The sequence below is a fragment of the Urocitellus parryii genome, chromosome 6, assembly GCF_045843805.1.
Source record: "Urocitellus parryii isolate mUroPar1 chromosome 6, mUroPar1.hap1, whole genome shotgun sequence".
Taxonomy (NCBI): domain Eukaryota; kingdom Metazoa; phylum Chordata; class Mammalia; order Rodentia; family Sciuridae; genus Urocitellus; species Urocitellus parryii.
In genome coordinates, this window is record NC_135536.1 from 116,191,456 (window position 1) to 116,211,794 (window position 20,339).

At 40.6% G+C, this 20,339-nt stretch overlaps 1 long non-coding RNA gene across 1 annotated transcript in view; it reads left to right on the forward strand.

Annotated features, from left to right (window-relative positions):
- The window catches only part of LOC113182028 (uncharacterized), a 111,320-nt gene that overhangs the window by 99 nt on the left and 90,882 nt on the right, over nt 1-20,339 (forward strand). The gene's annotated exons all lie outside the window — the stretch shown is intronic.

Sequence of the window (20,339 nt, forward strand, 5' to 3'; positions counted from 1 at the left end):
CTCTTCCGGGCTCAGCGCGTGCTGACGTCGACACGCGCTTACATCACACCTGCGCGCCACGGCCCCTCCTGAGGGGGGGGCCGATGGGCGGGCCGCTGGTGTCGCGAGGGCGGGGAGTTCTCAGTCCGAATCCTGACACTTGGCGGCGCGGAAGGTGATTGAACAAAGCTATCGCTCTAGTTCAGGCCTTGTATCTCTCCCCAGAACTCCATCCGTATCCCCAAAATACTGGGGCGGGAATATGTTGCTTTCCCAGTAAAACGAAACGGACAGATTATAAAGAAGCAGGCAAGCCTCACGTTAATATTTGAGCCGGCACAAATTTCACACACCCCTTCAATCTGTCCCTCCGCCCCGGTGTCCGTCCTACACGGTTTTCTAAACTCCCCCAGTGCTCTGCCTCCCCAAGTGGATTCTGACGGCAGCTGTGTTTCATAGAAGTGCTGGGGGCGCTCAAGGCAGGGGGATTCTGTCCCTTTGGGGGATAGCTCAGGCCCTCAACTACTTGGGGCTTTGGTTGAGACTGAGGAGACCCCACAGAGATCTTTCCCTTCTGGATGAAATTTGGCGGGGGTGAGGGTGGGGGTTTACAGGGGATTGAACCCAGTGGTGCTTGATCTCTGAGCCACATCCTCAGCTCTTTTTAATATTTTGTTTGGAGACAGATTCTCTCTAAGTTGCTTAGGGCCTCGCTGATTTGCTGAGCCTGGCTTTGAACTTGCGATCCTCTGCCTCAGCCTCCTGAGGCATTGGGATTATATAGGCATGCACCCTGAGCCTGGCATCAAATCTTAAAATGATTCCTTTAGGGTGCTGTTCCTTTTAACAATTTCGGGAACGTGCACAAATTTTGCAGTCTTAAGCACAACACAGAGAGGATATTGGACCTGAATTGAAAAACCCTGGTTTCTCTTGTTCCCCCTTAGTGATATTACTTAAACTCAGCCCTGTCTTCCTTGGTATGACCCCTCTGTGCGGGAGTCTAGATTAAGAACCAGTGAAGCTAGGCCTAATGCCCACTCATTCTTAGCAACAATTATGCCCTGCCTGGTCTTGTTCCTTGGCTTATTTCCATTTTTCCAGTTCTGCTGCTTTCTGACCTTGGCTCTGTGTCCAATTTTCTACTCTGTCCCTGACCTTTGGACTTGGCAGTGAAATTTTATTTCCCTAACTTTGATCTTGGACATTAATCTTCATTCTCCCCAATGCACCTCACCATCACTTCCATCATCCTCACCTACCCTTATCTATTTAGCCCCATCCAACCTATCTGATGGTACTATCCCCTTCCAAGGAGAGATTCACACAGGAAGGGATTTGGGCTACTTTGGGAAAGAAAAATCAAGAAGCCCATGAATCTGTAAAGCCAACAAAGCTGTCTTCTCTCTAGTTGCCTGTTTTCTCTCTCTTAGGGAAACATGTCAAAGAAAGTGGTCCCTCCATGGCCCTCAATTGGCAGGTTTCCCTACCACCAGAGCTGACTGAACCAGCACTCAACTCCAAAACAGCAGATCCACGAACTGGTCAGAAACTGTTTCTTTCTACTGAGATCTGAATAGAGAGTCAGATGTCTGTAGTTGTTGGTTTGGGTGTAGACCCACAAAGTCTTGTGGGGTTGAAGGTCAGGGCATGTTAAATATGTTCCCAAGGTCAAGTTTTGGGGGGAGTAGAGGACACTGAACTGTGGGAAAGCTACAGGCCTAAAAGACCAGGAGAAGGCTCCATACCAGTGTGATGTGGAGAGAAAGTTATCTATCACCTTCTTGCGCCCATGAAATGCCACTGAGCTTCTTGTACTTTGCACCTAATTCATCTGCTTCTTTCCTTCTTTTCTGTTTTTTAATATCTTTATCTCATTTTTATGTGGTGCTGAGGATGGTACCCTCATGTGTGCTAGGCAAGCGCTCTACCACTGAGCAACAACCCCAGCCGCATTCATCTGCTTCTTTCTTGGCTTCTCATAACTTTTCAATTAGTCACAGCTTGAACAAAATGGACATTAACTTCTCATGTGAAAGTCCAAATGGTGTACATTCACAATGTGAATGGGCTGCAGTACAAGCTAGCCCCATATGGTTTTATGGGGGCTGCTCTAGGTCTCCTGTGTTTTGGCTAGTCAATATAGGTTTCATTGTGTGTGTGTGTGGGGGGGGTGGCATACAAGGAACTGAGAGTTGACCTTGATGCAACTGCAGACTGAAGAGTCAGGAGCCATAGGAGGTGAAGAACAGAACACTAGCAACAGTAGTGGAGACTGATGTGGCTTCTGGCTATGTACACAATCACAGTGACCTTAATTCCCTCTTTGTCTTCATTAGGAGCTAAGGGGCAGGCATTCAACTCTCTTGGTGCTACACTTCCCCTTGAAATATTCCCTTAAAGAAAAAATAGTAGTTTCAGATTCTGATCATCTATCCATTTTGAGTCTGGAATGCTTTGCAATCCAGTTGTTTTTCTAGAAGTTCGATTTCTGGGCAAATTATGCAAAAGAGAATAGGTTTGGGTGGGCCTTGAGACAATCCTTTCCCCACCCAAATTGCTTCCAGACATGGCCTTTGCTGTTTGTTCTCTCTCCTAGGATATTAAAGTGAGAGCGAGAAAAAAAATTGGTTCTAGAAAATTTAGAGATCAAAGGAGGCTCCAGGTGTCCCACCCAAGTCCCTGACCTGGAAGTGCAGAAAGTAGATCCCACATTTATACAAGGAATTAACAGAGTCCCATCAATTCCCAAATTAGCTTAAGGTTTTCACTTTACCATGAATACCAGTCAACACTACTCTCTTGAAACAAAAGATTTCATGGGTAAAACTTGTTGCCACATTGCTGTAGAAACTAAAGTGGGACCAATCAGTCCTTGTGAAAGCTGGGCTAACTCACTTTTCCCACAGCTCTAGGCCTCTGGAGTGTCATATCAAAGCCTTTGTGGATCCAGAGGCACAGCCAATGATAGGCTATCCAAAGGCCTAAGTCAGAGCACAGCTTTGAAGATTACAGAAAACTCTAAGGAGATTTAAAAAAAAAATTAGAGGATTCCAAGATCAGAATAGAGTAAGCTGGGCAATCAGACACCCTCCTCCCTAGCCTGTCTTAAGACTGCTAAATGGTGAGAGGTGGGGATGTGAAGGTACAGAAGCCAGGTGACAAGATCAACAGCAAAGCAGTGAGAAAGGCATCAGGGAGAAGAGTTCCCTGATAGTAATCGGATTTCTAACACAGACTGAGAGCAGAGATCTTCTTAGCTTGTGGGATGTGACAATGCACAGGCCCTGGATTTCCACTTGGGGATTAAGTGCTTTGGACTATGGGGAAATACTGACCCTGGGCAAGTAGTGAAGCACAGAGCTGTCTGGGCTTCTGTCTTTAAGAAGCCACAAGCTTGCTCTCTTGATGTGTCAGTCTTCCTGGAACTCAGCCACCACACTGCTGGCTGAAGTTCTTCAGACTCACAGGCTCTTCTGCTCAAGCTGTCCTCCACTGGCTGTGTAAGCCATCCCTACCATAACCACATAATGCCTGTTGTAGGGATCTGGTTTGGGTTTCTATAATACTTGCAATGGTTTGGAAGGAAAGGAAAGTTTGCCTTCCAACTATCTTTCCTTTTTGATTCAAGAACCCCAGCAGTTCTAGAATCACTTAGCTTAAGAGTTATTTTCCAGACTAAAATAAAGGGGAAAAAAATAAATGAAAGGAAGCAAAGTCATCCAACTGGAATGGCATGGCAGTACTGAGAGTCCTCAGGGGCCCAGGCTTCTTTTGCTCTGCAATCACTGGGGTGGCAGCACAAAGGAGAGGGGACATCCTAACAAAACCAGGATTCTGAAAGAAAGGAAAGGTGACAAATAGGCACTGCAGGGCACCAACAGCTTGTACTTTAATGGAAATAGTTGGGGTTTAATGCCTGGTTTTGCTTCTGCCACCCACTATGTGCATGGCCTCAGTTAAGTTATTGAACGTATTTATTCCTCAGTCTCCTTATCTGAAAAATAATTTCTACTTTAAAATGGCTGAAGTAGAGGTATCTTAAAAGAGCCTAGCACAGCATCTGTGCAATAAGGTGTATATTTTTTGGTTTTCACCCACAGTTCCTGGTTCATTACTCTCATGGTTGTTATTTCCTAAGCTTTCGGAATAATATTGGGACACTGCAGGACACTTCAGAAAACAAAATCTCCCCTCTCACTCTCTCTCCCCCCCCCACCTCCTTCACTGCTCCTTTTTATATGGAAGGCTGACCATACGTACTAGAATTTCTCACCACTCAGGCAAGTCATAGAAACTCCAATATTCCCTTACCTTGCAGCCACTAGCCAAAAAGAAACCTCTGATCTACCTTGTCTGGTACAGATGACTAGATCTCCATTTCAGAAGGGGTCTTTTTCTATATTTTCAAGGAATGCTAAAGAATCTGATCAGAGGGGCTGGGGCTGCAACTCAAAGGCAGAGTGCTTGCCTAGCATGTGTGAGGCACTGGGTTCGATCCTTAGCACCACATAAAAATAAATAAAATAAAGGCATTCTGTCCATCTACAACTACAAAAAAATAATTAAATAAAAAGAATCTGAACAGAGAGACCTTGCTGTGTTTCCCCATCTACTCTATTGCTCTATTGGCCTTAGATCACACCTGTTTTGTCCAATCACATTTTTATATGGTTGTCCAATTTTCAGTCATGCCTATGCAATGAATTCTTCATAAAACCCAAAAGAATAGTGTTCAGAGAGTTTCTGGACAGCTGAACATATGGAGTCTTACAGGAAAATGGACAAGAATGCATGTACTTGCCAGGAGGATGGCCAACCACAACTCCATGGAGATGGATGCTTCTGAGCTTGGGACCCTTCCAGACTTTACCCTATGTGTCTCTTCATCTGGCTTCTTATTCTTATCCTTTAAAATATTCCTTATAAGAAATCAGTAAATCTAAGTATAGTGTTTCCCTGAGTTCCATGAGCTTCTCTAGCAAATTATTCAAATCTGAGGGAAATATGGGAACTCTAATTTGCAGCCAGTTGGTCAAAAGTCCCAGAGGCCCTGAGTTGCAACTGAGTCTGAAGTGGTGGCAATCTTGTGAAACTGAGCCTTCAACCCTTGAAATCAGTTGCTATCTCCAGGTAGATGGTGTCAGATTGAATTAGAGGAGAGCCAGCTGGAGTGTGCTGCAGAATTGATGACTGGCTTATTCCATGTCAGCATCTTGCTGTTTTGATGATATCTGATAATGTAAATTCTTTTATCTTATTTTTTTATAAACATTTTGGCACTTTTCTTCATTTCCATATTCAATTTTGAATAAGCCTATCTTAAAAAAAAAAAACAGGATTTTGATCAATTTGGTGAAGATGGGCATTTTTGCAATCTGAAGTTGTTCCATCTAAAGCTATGGTAGATCCTTCCATGTATATAGGTCTGCTTAAATGTTTCCAAATAATATATTAAACATTCATGGGTAAAGTCTCTGCACATCTTTTGGCACTAAATAAATCGATATTATAATATATAATATTTAAAATATTATAATATGTAATATTTAAAATATACAAATTGATATGCTTGACATATGCATATATCTTGAAATCATCACTACAATCAAGATAAACAAAACCCATCATCCACCAAAAGTTTCCTCATGGCTCTTGGTAATTCTTCTCTCCCACTCCTCGATGCCCAAATGGTGCCTATTCCCCATACCCAGACAACCAGTGATCTGCTTTCTGTCCTATTATTGTTTGTATGTGAGGTGTATCCCAAAAGCTCACCTGTGAAACAATGCAAGAAGGTTCAGAGGAGAAATGATTGGGTTGTGAGAGTCTTAACCCAATCACTGAGTTAATCCTCTGATAGGGTTTAACTGAGAGGTCGCTGGAGGGAGATGGGGTGTGGCTATGGAGTATACATTTTTTTATCTCAGGGGTGGACTTTCTCTCTGCTTCCTGATTACTATGTGAGCTGCTTCCCTCTGCCACACTCTCCCACCATGATGTTCTTGCTCACCTGGAGCCCTGAGGAATGGTGCCAGCTTTCTATGAACTAACACCTCTGAAACTTTGAGCCCTCAACTATTCCTCCTTTAAAATTGTTCCGATCAGATCTTTTAATCATAGCAGTGAGAAAAGTGACTAAAGCAGTCACTGTAGATCAATTTGCTCTTTCCAGAATTTTATATAAATGGGATCATATAGTTTATACTCTTTTATTCAGCTTCTTTCAGTTAGCTTAATTACTTTAAAATTTATCTAGATTGCAGTGTATCAATCACTAATTGCTTTTTCAAAAAAAATTTACTCTATTGCAAAATAGGTATAGATTGACAGGAAGTTGCAAACATAGTACAGAGAATTCCTGTGTACCCTTACCCCAGTTTCTCCCAGTAGATATATCTTATATAATTATAGTGCAACATCAAAATCAGTAAATTGACATTGTAATGTGTCTATTTCTATGTCATTTTTTCATGTCTGGAGGTTTGAATAACCACCAGTCAATGAAGGTACAGAGCTATTCTGCCACCACAAAGATTCCTTCCTGCTACCCCTTTATAGACACAACCACCTCCATTCTCCACCATCCCTAACCCCTGGCAACCACTAATCTGTTTTCCATCTCTATAATTTTGTTAGAATTCTGATAATGTTATAAGTGGAATCATATAGTATATGATCTTTTGAGACTGGCATTTTGCTATGGTTTAGATATTGTTTGAGTGTGTCCTCCAAGGGTTCACATGTTGACATTTAATTCCCCTTGTTAGGTATTGAGAGGGCAGAAACATAGCCAGGTGTGGGTGACATGGGAGGCTGAGACAGGAGGATCATAAGTTAGAGGCTAGCCTCAGCAACTTAGTGAGAGATCCTGACTCAAGATAAAAAATTTAAAAAGAGGATTGGGAATAATCCAACCACAGTATTTAGACGTGGGAGGTGGGGTCTTTGGGAAGTGATTAGGATTAGATAAGTCAGCAGAGTAGAGCCCCAATGATTGAATACTACCTGCTTTATAAGAAAAGGCAGAGACACACGCACATATTTGCCCCCTTGTCTGACCATGTGATGCCCTGCACTCTGCCAAGAAAAAGGCCATCAATAGGTACAACCCCCTGACTTTGGACCTCCAGAACCGTGAGCCAAAATTAACTTCTTTTTGTTGAAACTTACCCAGTCCACGATATCATGTATTGGCCACATGAAAACGACCAAATACACTTTTTTTTTCACTCATCACAATGTCTTTGAGATCCATCTAAGTTGTTGCCCATCTTTATTTATGTGTGTTGAGTAGTGTTCCATGGTATGAATGGATCACAGTTAGTTTAGCCATTTACTCATTGAAGGACATTTGGTTGTTTCCTGGTTTGGGGCTAGTACAAATAAAGCTGTGAGAAAGAATTGTGTACAGGGTTTTGTGTGTACATAAGATTTCATATTTCTGGTATAAATGCCTAGGAGTACAATTTCTAGGTCATATGTTAAGTATATGTTTAGTTTTTTCACATCCCAAAAGCAATGTATAAGAGATCTAGTTTCTCCACATTCTTCCAGCATTTGATAGTGTCACTATTTTTTGTTTTTGTCCTAGTGGATATATAGTGACAACTGTTTACACTGCCCTAATGACTAGTAATGCTGAGCCTCTTTTCAAATGCTTATTTGCTATTCATATTTCTTCAGTGAAATGTCTCTTCATGTCTTTTGTCCATTATCTAACTGGATTGTTTGGTTTCTATTGTTGAATTTTAAGAAAATATATTCATATATCCTAGACACAAGTCCTTTGTCAGACATAAGGTTTGTAAATGTTTCCTAATAATCTTTTCATTCTCTTAACAGACTTACATAGAACAGAAATTTCTTATTTTCATGAGGTCCAATGTATTATTTTTATTCTATAAGTTCTTCTCTAAGTTGTACTAGTTACTTAGTTTGTTTGCTTATTATTTATGTATTTATTTTTGCTAAGCAGTATTCCATTGTATGGAAATGTCATGATTTATCTGTTCACCTGTTGATGGCATTAGGTTGTTTCTAGTTTTTACTATCACAAATAAGGTTGCTATGAACATTTGTGTGCAAGTCTTTGTATGAGAGAATGTGTGTGTTCTATTCTCTTGAGAAATACCTTGGAATAGAATAGCTGAATCATGTTCACCATTTTAAAAAAATATTTATTTTTTAGCTTTAGGTGGACATGACATCTTTATTTTATTTTTATGTGGTGCTGAGGATCGAACCTAGTGCCTCATTCATGACAGGTGAGCATGCTACCACTTGAGCCACATCCCCAGCCCCCATGTTCAACTTTTTAACAAATTTCCAAGTTGTTTTCTGAAGTAGTTGAACTATTTTATATTCAGCAGTGTATTGGCATTCCAGCTCTTTACATGTTTGCCGATGTATGGTCAATCTTTTAAATTTAGGGATTCAAAATAGTATGGAGTTTATCTCATTGTCATCTTTATTTTCATTTTATTAATGACTAATATTGAGCATTTTTTCATATCTTCTTTGGTGAAGTATCTATTCATATCTCTTGCCCACTCTTATTGGATCATTTGCTTTCTTATTGTATTCTAGATACAAATCTTTTATTAGATATATAGTTCACAAATATTTCCTCCTGGTCTATTCATTTTGTCTTTTCATTCTCCTACCAGTCATATTGGATTAAGAGTCCATCCTGGGGCTGGGGTTGTGGCTCAGTGGTAGAGTGCTCACCTAGCATGTGTGAGGCACTGGGTTCAATCCTCAGCACCACATAAAAATAAGTAAAATAAAGGTGTTGTGTCCACCTACAACTAAAAAATTTTTAAAAAGAGTACATCCTAACAACCTTGTTTATACTTAATTACCTTTTTAAAGACCCTGTATAAAAATGCAGACACATTCTAAGGTAGTTTATTTTTGAATTTAGAGAATGTGTATTCATATATTGTAGATACAAGTTATTTGTCAGACATATGACTTGTGAATATGTACCAGATGTCACTATCCACCAATTAGAACAAAAATAAGAAACAGCAACCATATCAAAGGGGTTAGGATTTCAACATTTGGGTTTTATTTGGGGAGGGGACATAATTCAGCCCATAACACTCCTCAACAATTGCAGAGGCCACACTGGAGTTTTTTTTTTTTTTTCTGTTCCTTTTTGACCAATTATAAAAATCACAATTCTCCTTTTCCCTGGTGCTCATGTCTCTTAGAATCCTTTGATCATCCTTTTTCCCACTCCTTGAATCTGGGCTGGCCTTGCCAATAGAAGGCAGTTGTAACATGGTTCTAGATCTGAAGGAAAGCCTTAGGAGGCCTTGCAGGCTTCCACTAGGATGAAAGGCACATGGCCCAGTTGCTCCCATTGCCCCAGCAGTCAGCCAGCCAGCTCTAAGAAGCAAAGCCACCCAGCTGATTGGTTACTGACCACTGCCAAGAGTAAGATCATCTGAGATCAGAAGAATAGCCTAGCTGAGCCCAGTCTGAATTGCTGACCCACAAAACATAAGCTAAATAAATGGTTATTATTTTTATGCCACTAACTTTAGAAGTAGTTTATTATGAAGCAAAAACTGCCTGGTACCTTTCCTAAGGGCCTTTGCTGTAGTTCTTACTGACATCTGGAAGGTTCTGTGTCTTGATCTTTGCATATCTGGTTGTGCTATGACATCTATAGCTCTTCTCAAATATAATCTGCTCAGACAGGCCTTCCCTGACCAACTAACATAATTCAATCAGTCTGTGTTTTTTCTATCACTCCCCCTATTTTATTTTCTACTGATTATCAACAGGATCTTTTCACTTGTTTCTTAATTTACTTGTTTATTGTGATCTTACTCTATTAGAATATGAATTTTATGAGACCAGAGACCTTGTCTGTTCTCATCAGTGACTGACTAGTGCTTGGCACTCAATAAGCAATTGTTGAATAATAAAACAATGAATCCTTTGACAATCACATGATATGGATATTATTCTTCTTTATTTCACAGATAAGAAATTGGACAGGGAGAGATAAGTGACTTGCCCCAAACTACAGTTTGTGGTAGTGGTGGTGAGGATATAGGGTGCTGGGACTTGAATCTTAGATTTCCAATCTAAGATTTTAAATTCTGACAAAGGAAACAGGGCAGACTATCACCTTCTATGGTAATGGTCCTTTTTCATACCACAGACACAGCCCTCAGTGCATGTGTCAGGAGTAGTTAACATCCCAAGTGGTCAGCCCCAGGGGTCACTGGCTTTTAGCAGCAGTAGCAGAGTATGAAGGTTCCCCTTTGATATTTCCCCCTGACCTCCCAGAAAGAGGAGGCAATCCATTCCCCTATCCCCATTTACGATTATGACTTTTTCCCCTAATGAATTAGTGATGCTAATAATTTATTTCTAAATATTCCTTTGAAGGGGAATTACAGTTCATTTTAGTCTATTGCAAACAGATTTCTCTAAGCAAGTCAGTCCTGATGTTGAAACTATAATACATAATACATGTTTTTGTTAGTTTGTGGCTCTCCTTACTGTTTAGAACAATAGAGAATAACTTCAAAAATGAAAAATGAATAGAAATTCACTGGGAAAATAGTTCAACAAATAGATTATATTTTCCTACCCAAACTACATATGTTCAATTAAATTTATATTAAAAAGTCAATTTCCCAAAAGATATAAGAGTAAAAAGTCAAAATGAAAGTTAACTGGTTTTTTTGTCTGTTTGTTTTGAGAAATGAAATTTAAAACAGACAGAAATGCTTGCTTTTCAGCAAATTTCACTTTGCCAAGTTTCAGAAGGCAGAAGACTAACATGGCAGTTTTCACTGTTGTTTCCATGCCTGGGAGAATCTGGGGTACCTGCTGCTTTGTGACAGCTGGCTTTGTCATCACAGAATCCATTAGCACAATGGTTTCACATCCATGAGTAGCCTAGAGCCTAGAAAACCAACCTGGTGTAGAGTATATCCTGCTACCTCTTACGTGGAGTTGTGGGTTTCAAGCTCAATCTATGTGCCTCAATCAATTTGCATGGAACTAGTACAACCACTTACTGCATATTTACCATCTTTTTAATGTTGTTGTTGCTATAACCAAAAGAACTGATGGGAACAATTAGAAGATTAAAAGTTTATTTTGGCTTGCAGTTCCATAGCTTTGGGCCTAAGGTGAGGCAGAACAGACGAACTCTAGATAGGACATCGGGGTGGCAGGGGAAAGCAGCTGAGGACTTGGCAAAACCAAAGACAAAATAGAAACCCTAAAGTCACACCCCCAGTGACCTACCTCCTCTAGCCTCACCCTACCTGCCTATCCTTACAAGTTAATCCACATCAGTGGATTAATCCACTGATTAGGTTAAGGCTCTCTCTCTCTCTCTCTCTCTCTCTCATTATTTATTTATTTTTAAAGTATATTAAATTTTTATTTTTAAATTTTTTTAGAGAGAGAGAGAGAGAGAGAGAGAGAGAGAGAGAGAGAGAATTTTAATATTTATTTTTTTTAGTTTTCAGCGGACACAACATCTTTGTTTGTATGTGGTGCTGAGGATGGAACCTGGGCTGCACGCATGCCAGGCGAGCGCGCTACCACTTGAGCCACATCCCCAGCCCTATTTTTTAAAAAATTTTAAATTTATTTTTTTAAAAATAAATGACAGCGGAATGCATTACAATTCTTACTACACAATATACAGCACAAATTTTCATATCTCTGGTTGTATATAAATTATGTTGACACCAATTTGTGTCACAAAGTACATACGTGTACTTTGGATAATGATGTCCATCACATTTCACCATCCTTGCTAACCCCCCTGCCCCCTCCCTTTCCCTCCCACCCGGCTGCCCTATCTAGAGTTCTGTCTATTCCTCCCATGCTCCCGCTCCCTACCCCACTATGAATCAGCCTCCTTATATCAGAGAGGTTAAGGTTCTCTTAATCCAATCGTTTAATCTCTGAAAATTCTTGCATTATCTAGCACATAAGCTGTTGGGAGACACCTTATGTCCAAAGGATAACGGATTTTCTCTGTCCTGGGAGTGGAGGAAAGAAAATACCCCAGGTTCTTTGGGGGGGGGGGAGGGAGGAGAGAGAGAGAGAGAGAGAGAGAGAATTTTTAAATATTTATTTTTCAGTTTTCGGTGGGCACAACATCTTTATTTTATTTTATGTGGTGCTGAGGCTGGAACCCAGAGCCCCGCGCATGACAGACGAGCGCATTAAGGCTTGAGCCACATCCCCAGCCCATTTTTCCTTACTTCTTGATTCAACTCTTTTGGCCTCTTTGTCCTTCCTGGGGTGAGTAAGAGAACACTGGGGCTTTTCTGCTTAAAAAGCCCTACCTGCAGGGGCAACTCCTGTGGCTGCAGAGGATGGAGCTCAGGACTGACCTGAAACCTTGGGCACCCTTCCCTGGCCGGCGTCCTCCGGCGGTGGCGGGCTATGGGAGAGCTGCTCGCAGCCCGCAGGGGGCGCCGCGAGCCCATCGCAAAGAGCTGCTGCCATGCGGCTAAGGTTAGGAGCTGAGCTGCCTGCCTGCAGGCCAGGCCAGCAGCCTGTCCTCGCATTCTGGAGGCAAACAGAAACGCTATCACCCTAACAGAGCAGGGATTGGAGACCTTGGCTTTTTTCCTTCCTTACTCAGTCCATTTATCCGCTGCGCAGCGTGTGAGCTAGAAGCCTTTTGCTCCAGGGTTGTTTTATTCGGGGACTGAACCCAGGCGGGGCTTAGGCACTGAGCCACATCCCCAGCCCTTTTTTATATTTAATTACAAGAGTTGCTTAGGGCCTTGCTAAATTGCTGAGGCTGGCTTTGAACTTGCCATCCTCCTGCCTCAATTTCTCCAGTCGCTGGGATGATGGGCATGCACCACCACCCCACGCTTTCTCCAGGGTATTCAAACCGCAGCATTGAGGTCGCCTCGGCACCTCCGGGAAGCCTTCTTGAAGGCCCCTGAGATTTGGGCGTGAAACCCGGCGGGTCTAGTTCCGCTTGTGTGGGGGCCATTTGCACTTTGGGCAGGCTCTGAGGATGGGTCTTTGCTTCCCTACCTGGCCCTCAGCGCCTCATCCGAGCTCCATTCTGTTCCCTGGTTTAGAATTATAGGTGAGGGAGCCACCGCTTCTCCCTCAGCGCTCACAGATGAGGCCAGGCAGGGAGAGCCACTGCTCCATCTCCAACCTTTAGCTCCCCCGGATGAGAGAAGCTGCAAGAGCGCCTGTGTCCGTTTGGCTGGGGCAGGGGAGGGGCGGCCAGGGGAAGTCCGTGTGAGATTGTGCACCAGGTCAGCAGGGGCCTGTAGATGCCCGTGGGTGGGTTTGTGCAGGTGTGAGCCTGCGTGTGTATTTATTTGTGGGAAAGCATCTAAATTAACCATATATCTGTATGGGATAAGTATGCAATTTAAATTAAGACCGATTTCAATCTTGTTACTTGATGATGTAAGTAACACACCCAATTCAGAGTCCAGCTCACGTCGGAGGCCTGGCGACTAGTACTATATTTGCAACAGTAGACACCCAACTGGGAAAATTTCTCCATCAAGTGGCCTTTGTTGTTCTACTTTATTAAAAGATAATTTTTTTTAAAGAGAAAAATCATGCCTCATACAAGTAAAGTATGAACACGTATGTCAATGATTTTATTTAATTCGTTAATTAATGAAACCAGTAATGTGTTAATGGTTTCAATACAAAGACTAGAAACACATATTGGCAAACAAATGATTATGAAAGGAATCTGCTAATTGCTACAAATCTGGCTTCTTCCACAGCTGAGAAGGGGAATCACTCCTACCTCCACTGGATAAAATTCACTTGCATTACCCTCGTCAAGAATGATCTGTATTATTTTTGGACAGTGAAAAATGGAAACTACTGTAGAATCAGATAACCTCGAAGGGTACACTAGCCCAGCATGGCATAGACTGCTTTTTCTCCCCATATCAGAAATCTGGCCCAGTTTTTGCTGGCTGTTTGTACAATGGGCTTGGGGTACATAAAGGTTTCTCAAATTTACTAACAATCAGACTCTTTTTCTAAGTGAAATCTTACAGAACCTTAATACATTTTTAAAATCTCAGAGTTAAAATGATTTATTACAGTTAATACATGCTCATTGTAAATAGGGAAATACTACAAAAGGCTGTTAAAAACTAGTCTCCCTTCACTTCTTTCCTCTCTGTTTCCTTCCCATTCTCCAGAGCTACATACTGTAACAAGTTTCTTATGAATCTTATAGACACTCTATGTGCATATACAAACATATTCCTAAAAACAGGAGTAGGGTAAAAACAACTGGTTCATCTGTACTTTTTTTTTTTTTTAAATAAGAAATGTATTGTGGACATTTCCCCAGAACATAGAGCTCTACCTCATCATTTTAAATGGCAAATAATAGTCCATGGTGTAGGTATCTTTTCACTTATTTGATTGGAATTCTATGAATAGACATTTTTAGTTATTTCACATTTTATGGTATAAGCAAATGCTGCAATGAACTTCTTTAATCAATTTTTTTTGGTGTGTGCAAGTATATATACGTGTGTTTGTGTTTAAACTTTTTAGCAATGGAATCACTAGTTTCAAGGGTAGCTACATTTAACATTTTCACATATACTGGTAAATAGCTTTCCCCACACATTGGAATACTTTATTTTTTTCTGCCAGATGGCATCTCTTGACATCCCCACCTGCACTAGGTATTATCAAACATTTAGATCTTTGCCAATCTGATAGAGGGAAAATGGCACCTCATAATTTCAGCATACTTTTCTACAATTATCTCTAGCAGTTAAAATTTCTCTTTGGTGGGAAGCTGCTTCATTATTTGTGTGACTTCTTCTGCAGAAGAACACACACTGTACGCTATGGAAGCTCTGGAGCTCTGTGGGTTCCCTAGGCTCTCATATTCCAGGAGGCAGGCTCTTTCTGAGAGTGCATTTGTTTCTGTTGCTACGGGTCGGTGTGGGGCCGTGTGCCACTTCTGCAAGTCTGAGTGTGTCTGTGTGCCAGTGTGTTCATGGCAGTGAGTGTTCACATCTCCCTGCTGGGAGGAACAGACCTGCCCACAAGGGTACAGGAGATCAGGAGGTTTATTGTAGGCTACAGAGATTGTTTCTCATAGGAGGAAGGAGCAGCTGGACTTTCTGTAACTAAGAAAGCAAGGAGGACACAGTCCTCCTCGCTATCCCTCTCACCTAATCCTGTTTCTCCCAGGGTATTCCTCTCTCTCTCTCTCTCTCTTTTTTTTTTTTTTTTTCTGCAGACCCATGGGCCCAAAGCAGCCACTGCAGGCTTACCCTTCATGCCTTTCAGCTAAGGAGGCCATTGCTGCCTGGAACGGTAGCCCAATTTCCCAAGAAATCAACCCATCAGTGTATCTGGAGAAGAGAAAACAACCAACAGGGTTTGTTGGCAGGGGCTGATGTAATAATGATTGTAAATCTCTGCTTCTTCCCATATATCACTCTGCGTAGTGGTTGCCAGTTCAAATCATCTGTCCACCAGCAGTGCATCTGGGGGCTGCAGCTTGGCAGGAAGATAGACCTGGGTTCCAGCTTCTTCTCTGCCACTTACTGGCTGTATGTATGAGGGCAAACCATGTGATTTGTTTGAGCTTCACGTTCTCCATCTGTAAATCAAGATTAACAGGGTCTACCTCATGGAGTCATTATGAGAATGAAATGAAATAAATAGTATATATAATGGATCTTAATAAGTGAGGTCTCAGTCAACACAGAAGCTCCTTCCCCTAAGAGTGACATTTTAATAATCACACTTTTCAAAATGAAGATCAAAGAACATCAAGAAGTGTTAAACATCAGAAGCAGAGAGGATCCTTTTTCCACTGGCACATCCATTCGATGGTAGCCTGGGTAGGAGTGTGGAAATGGCAAGATCTGGCCCTGCCCACCCTCCTGTGCCACTTGCTACTGCTCCCTGGTAATTGTAGCCACACCTGTGGAAGCTCCTGCATACAGCATGCCGGTTCATGCCTCCACACCTTTGTTCATGCAGTTCCTGCAGCCTGGAGCATTCTCCCCCATTCCATTTACCTGGCAAAGGCCTATTTATACCTTAAGACACATTAGGACAAAAGATACTTTATTTTGTCTAGCACATCTGGTTATTTGCCTGAAAGAAAGTCACAAGCAGACTTTACAATTCCAAATGGATTAAAGGCTTAAAAATGTAAAGTGTAAAGTATTAAGATCTGGTGGTAAGACAAACCACAATGCAACAGGAGCACATCCCCACCAGAATGGCTAAAATGAAAAGGTCAGATGATATTAAGTGTTGAGGTAGCTGCAGAGTGATGAGAAGTCTCTTACGTTGCTGGGGGTGGAATTGGAACAACTGCTCTGGATGACTGACTGCTTGGCAATATCTATGAAAGCTAAATGTGCACATTTCCCGTGACCCAAAAATTACACTCTTGGATAAATACCCAGCAGAAATGCAGATCTCCATTTGCTAAAGAACATGTACAAGAATGTTCATAGCAGTCCTATTTGGAGTAGCTCCAAAGTGAAAGCAACCCAAACGTCCATCGACAGTGAAACAGTGTATATATAAAATTTATATACAGGAATAGTGCAGAGCAAAGAGACTGAGTGAACTACATGAAGGAATCTCACAAACATGATACTGAATTAAAGCTAGATACAAGTAAGCCACATGGGAAAGATTCATTTAGATAAAGTTCAAACCCTAAACTCTGTTGCAAGAAGTAGGGTGGAGGTTAATCTTTTGGGAGGGAAGTGGCTGGAAGGGGACATGAAGGAGAGTCAGGTGCTGGTCAGGATTGCTCAGGTTTTGTTTCCTTATTTCTTTTTTTTTTTTTTTTTTTCTGGAGATTGAACCCAGGGGGCCTTTACTGTTGAGCTGCATCTCTGGCCTACTCTTTTTTTTTTTTTAATATTTTGTTTTAGTTGTAGTTGGACACAATACCTTTATTTTTTTATGTGGTGCAGAGGATTGAACCCAGTGCCCAACATGTGCTGGGCAAGAGCTCTACTGCTGAACCATAACCCCAGCCCCCCACCCCACTCTTTTATTTTAAAACAGGATCTCACTAAATTGCTGAGGTTCTTATTAAATTGCTGAGGCTGACCTTGAACTTGAGATCTTCCTGCCTTAGCCTGCCAAGTCACTGGGATTACAGGTGTGCACCACTGCACCCTACAAAGGTTTTGTTTCTTGATCTAGGTCCTGGTTACATTGAGTGTACTCACTTTGCAAAAATTTATCAATCCATAAAAATATATGCACTTTTTTATGCATATTGTACTGTAATAACAGTTTTGGCAAATATAATCTGGGCTTTATATAATCTAACAATTAGAAGACATTCTCAACTAAGGTTGGAAACCTAGATGTAAAAAATGGATGTTTTTGCCTATATATTTTTCACACATTTTTATTGGTGCACTATAGTTGTACATAATGATGGGATTTATTGTTATATATTTGTACCTACATACAATGTAACAATATAATTTGATCAATATCACTTCCCATATATGTATATTTCTAAACACACATTTTGTGGCAAAATATTCCATAAGTAATGTCACAAGACAAAAAGTAAATTTGGAAAATGTGTTTGTATTGCAGATGATAGATAAAAGGCCAACCCCATAATATGCAAAGAATTCTTACAAATTGTTAAGAAAAAGGCAGAGCTGGGAATGGTAGATATGAGCACTTGCCTAGAATGTGCCAGGCCTAAAACAAGAAGAAGAGAAGATAAACAACCCGTTAGAGAAATAGGCAATTTAGAGAAGAAAAATATCCAGCACTATGGAAAGATGCTCAAATTCATTAGAATTCAGGGAAATTCAAATTAAAGTAATAATAACATATCATTTACACCCTCTAGCCTGGCAAAATTAAAGTCTCTATACCAATTGCATATGGGAGGAAAAGTGCACTCTCAATCATTGCTAGTGGAGATGTAAATTACTGTAGCCTTTTTGGAAATCAATCTGGAAAAATCCATTAAAATTAAAAATACATATGCTCTTTGACCCAGTGATCCCACTCTTGGGAATTTATTCCAGAGAAATAAAAGCATCCACCTATGGGCCCCTGTACAGGGGTGTTTATTGCAGCATTGACTGTAAAGGTACATTTGTATGCATGCACATTCACACAGAGGAACAAAGCAAGGGCCCCTTAGCAGGGAAATGGTACTGATGATGACAGGAGGAAACATTCATCTTTTTGTTGCCCACATGATCTTGACCTTGGGCAGAGATGAACAGTTGTAGATGACCAGAAGCCCTTTTTCATCCTGGCTTTAGCCAATAGCATTGGTTCCAAAGCAGGATTTGGAGAGACCATCTGGGATGAAGTCATCACACACAGTCCTTTGCAGTGGGACTCAGATCCTAACTCTCCAGGATCAAAGAAGGAACAGCAACAAAAGAGGATCACAAAGGTGGCCATTGGAGACATCCACTTCTAGTTCCACTGCGGGTGGCTTTCTTAGGCCAAAGCCATACAAACATTTCTACTAACTGAAACCTGAAAGAGACATGGAATTAATTATAAATAATGATTTCTAAAAACCATGTCTCCCTTCTGAGGTTTGTGTTCAGTTCATGTCTCCATCCACTGACGCTCTTCTCTGAATAACTTAAAGTGCGCTTTGACCTCTCAAACCTCCATTCAGCTATTGGGAAGCCCTGGCCCAGCTTAGGAAGGTAACCCTAAGCAATTCTCCAAGCAGACCACATAGCATATGTATAAATGTTTAAAATTATAAACTGAACCAGTAAACTATTAGATAAAAATGCTTTATCCTTCTACTGTGGAAAATAAACCCCCATAAGATTTTAAAAAATTAAAAAGTACAGTGGAACAATATATGATTTTTTAATTATTTATTTCTTATTTGGTTATTTATTTTGGTGCAGGGAATTAAACCCAGGGCCTTGGGCATGCTAGACATGTGGTGGACCACTGGGTTATACCTCCAACCCTGTCATTTTAGTTTTTAAAGTTGGCAAAATAGTAAAGATGACAGAATTCAATTATTTTTGCACATATTTGGATATTCTGTTATGGGCCAGTGATGTTTTGATAAATAATAAAATCAAGATGTACATAATTAGGGATGGGGAAAGTGGTAGAATACTTGCTTCAGCACTGCAAAAGAAAAGATAAACATAATCCATAACTTGTTATACATATTTTCATTAAATTTAATTTTTATTGCAAATGACTTAATTATGTTGTTAAAAATCAAGATTTTTGCACAATTTTTTTCTACTGTCAGTGATGCCAAATTATCTTTTTTTTTTTAGTCATTAGTAATTCTTAGATGATTTAAAAAAATAATTTCAATCTGGAAAAAGTTTCACTAATATAAAGAATGTTATAAAAAATCTTAAAAGAATATTTGAACTTTGAAAATGAATCATGAATGTTACATATTTTGTTCAGATATTTTTATGGCATTATGTAAAAGAAATAATCATGACTGTGGAAAAAACTGCAAAATATTTTAATTTTGCCATCGAAAATCTTCCTCTCATATTGTAATTCCACAATCTCTTAGAGTAATATCTAGATTTATGGAGTAATGTGAAGTATTCATACATGTGACATCTATACCTACATTGATATAGATTTAAAGGTAAAATAAAGTGTTACTATGGCAAAAATATTCCTCAGCCACCATAAGCAGTTGTTAATACCACATTAATGTGTGAGTCCCTCTTGAACTAAGAGCCAGAGCACAAAGAGAAGCATGAAATGGACGTGTCGCCCTACTGGGAAATGGTATTTCACTGTTCAAGAGATGATTGCATTCTCTCGATCTGAGAAAAAGGATTTGACAAGTTAATTAATTTGTCTTTTTTCTTACCTAAGTGCTTCCGCCACTCAAATCCTCCCTGTACTCTGAAGTGGTTTCTGTCTCTGATGTTGTCAGAAGCACAACCCAGAAACCTCAGAGACATTCACACACAGTTGTTTTCAGTCTTGAGGACTCAGGGCAAAAGGTAAGCAGCAGTGATCCTCTGGCCCTGAACAGTGTTGACACTGGAACTGACGTTTTGGTCCCAGGCTGTGCCATGCTAGCACAAAGCACCAGTTCCCATGTGCTCCCAGGTCAGTTTATTTTGTGTGTGTTTGTGATATGGGAGACTCTCTGAAGTAGGGCTTCTCAAACTTTCTATGGTACAGGACCCAGTTTTAATTTTCTGATCACACCCAGGACAATTCTTTTGTAAAAATCCACAAGAAATAAAACACTAGAAAAATGAATGTTAAAATCCCATACAAAATGACCATTTTAAACATTTCTTTTCCACATCACCTCAAATCCGGCCCCCTGCATCCTAATCCTGATAGAG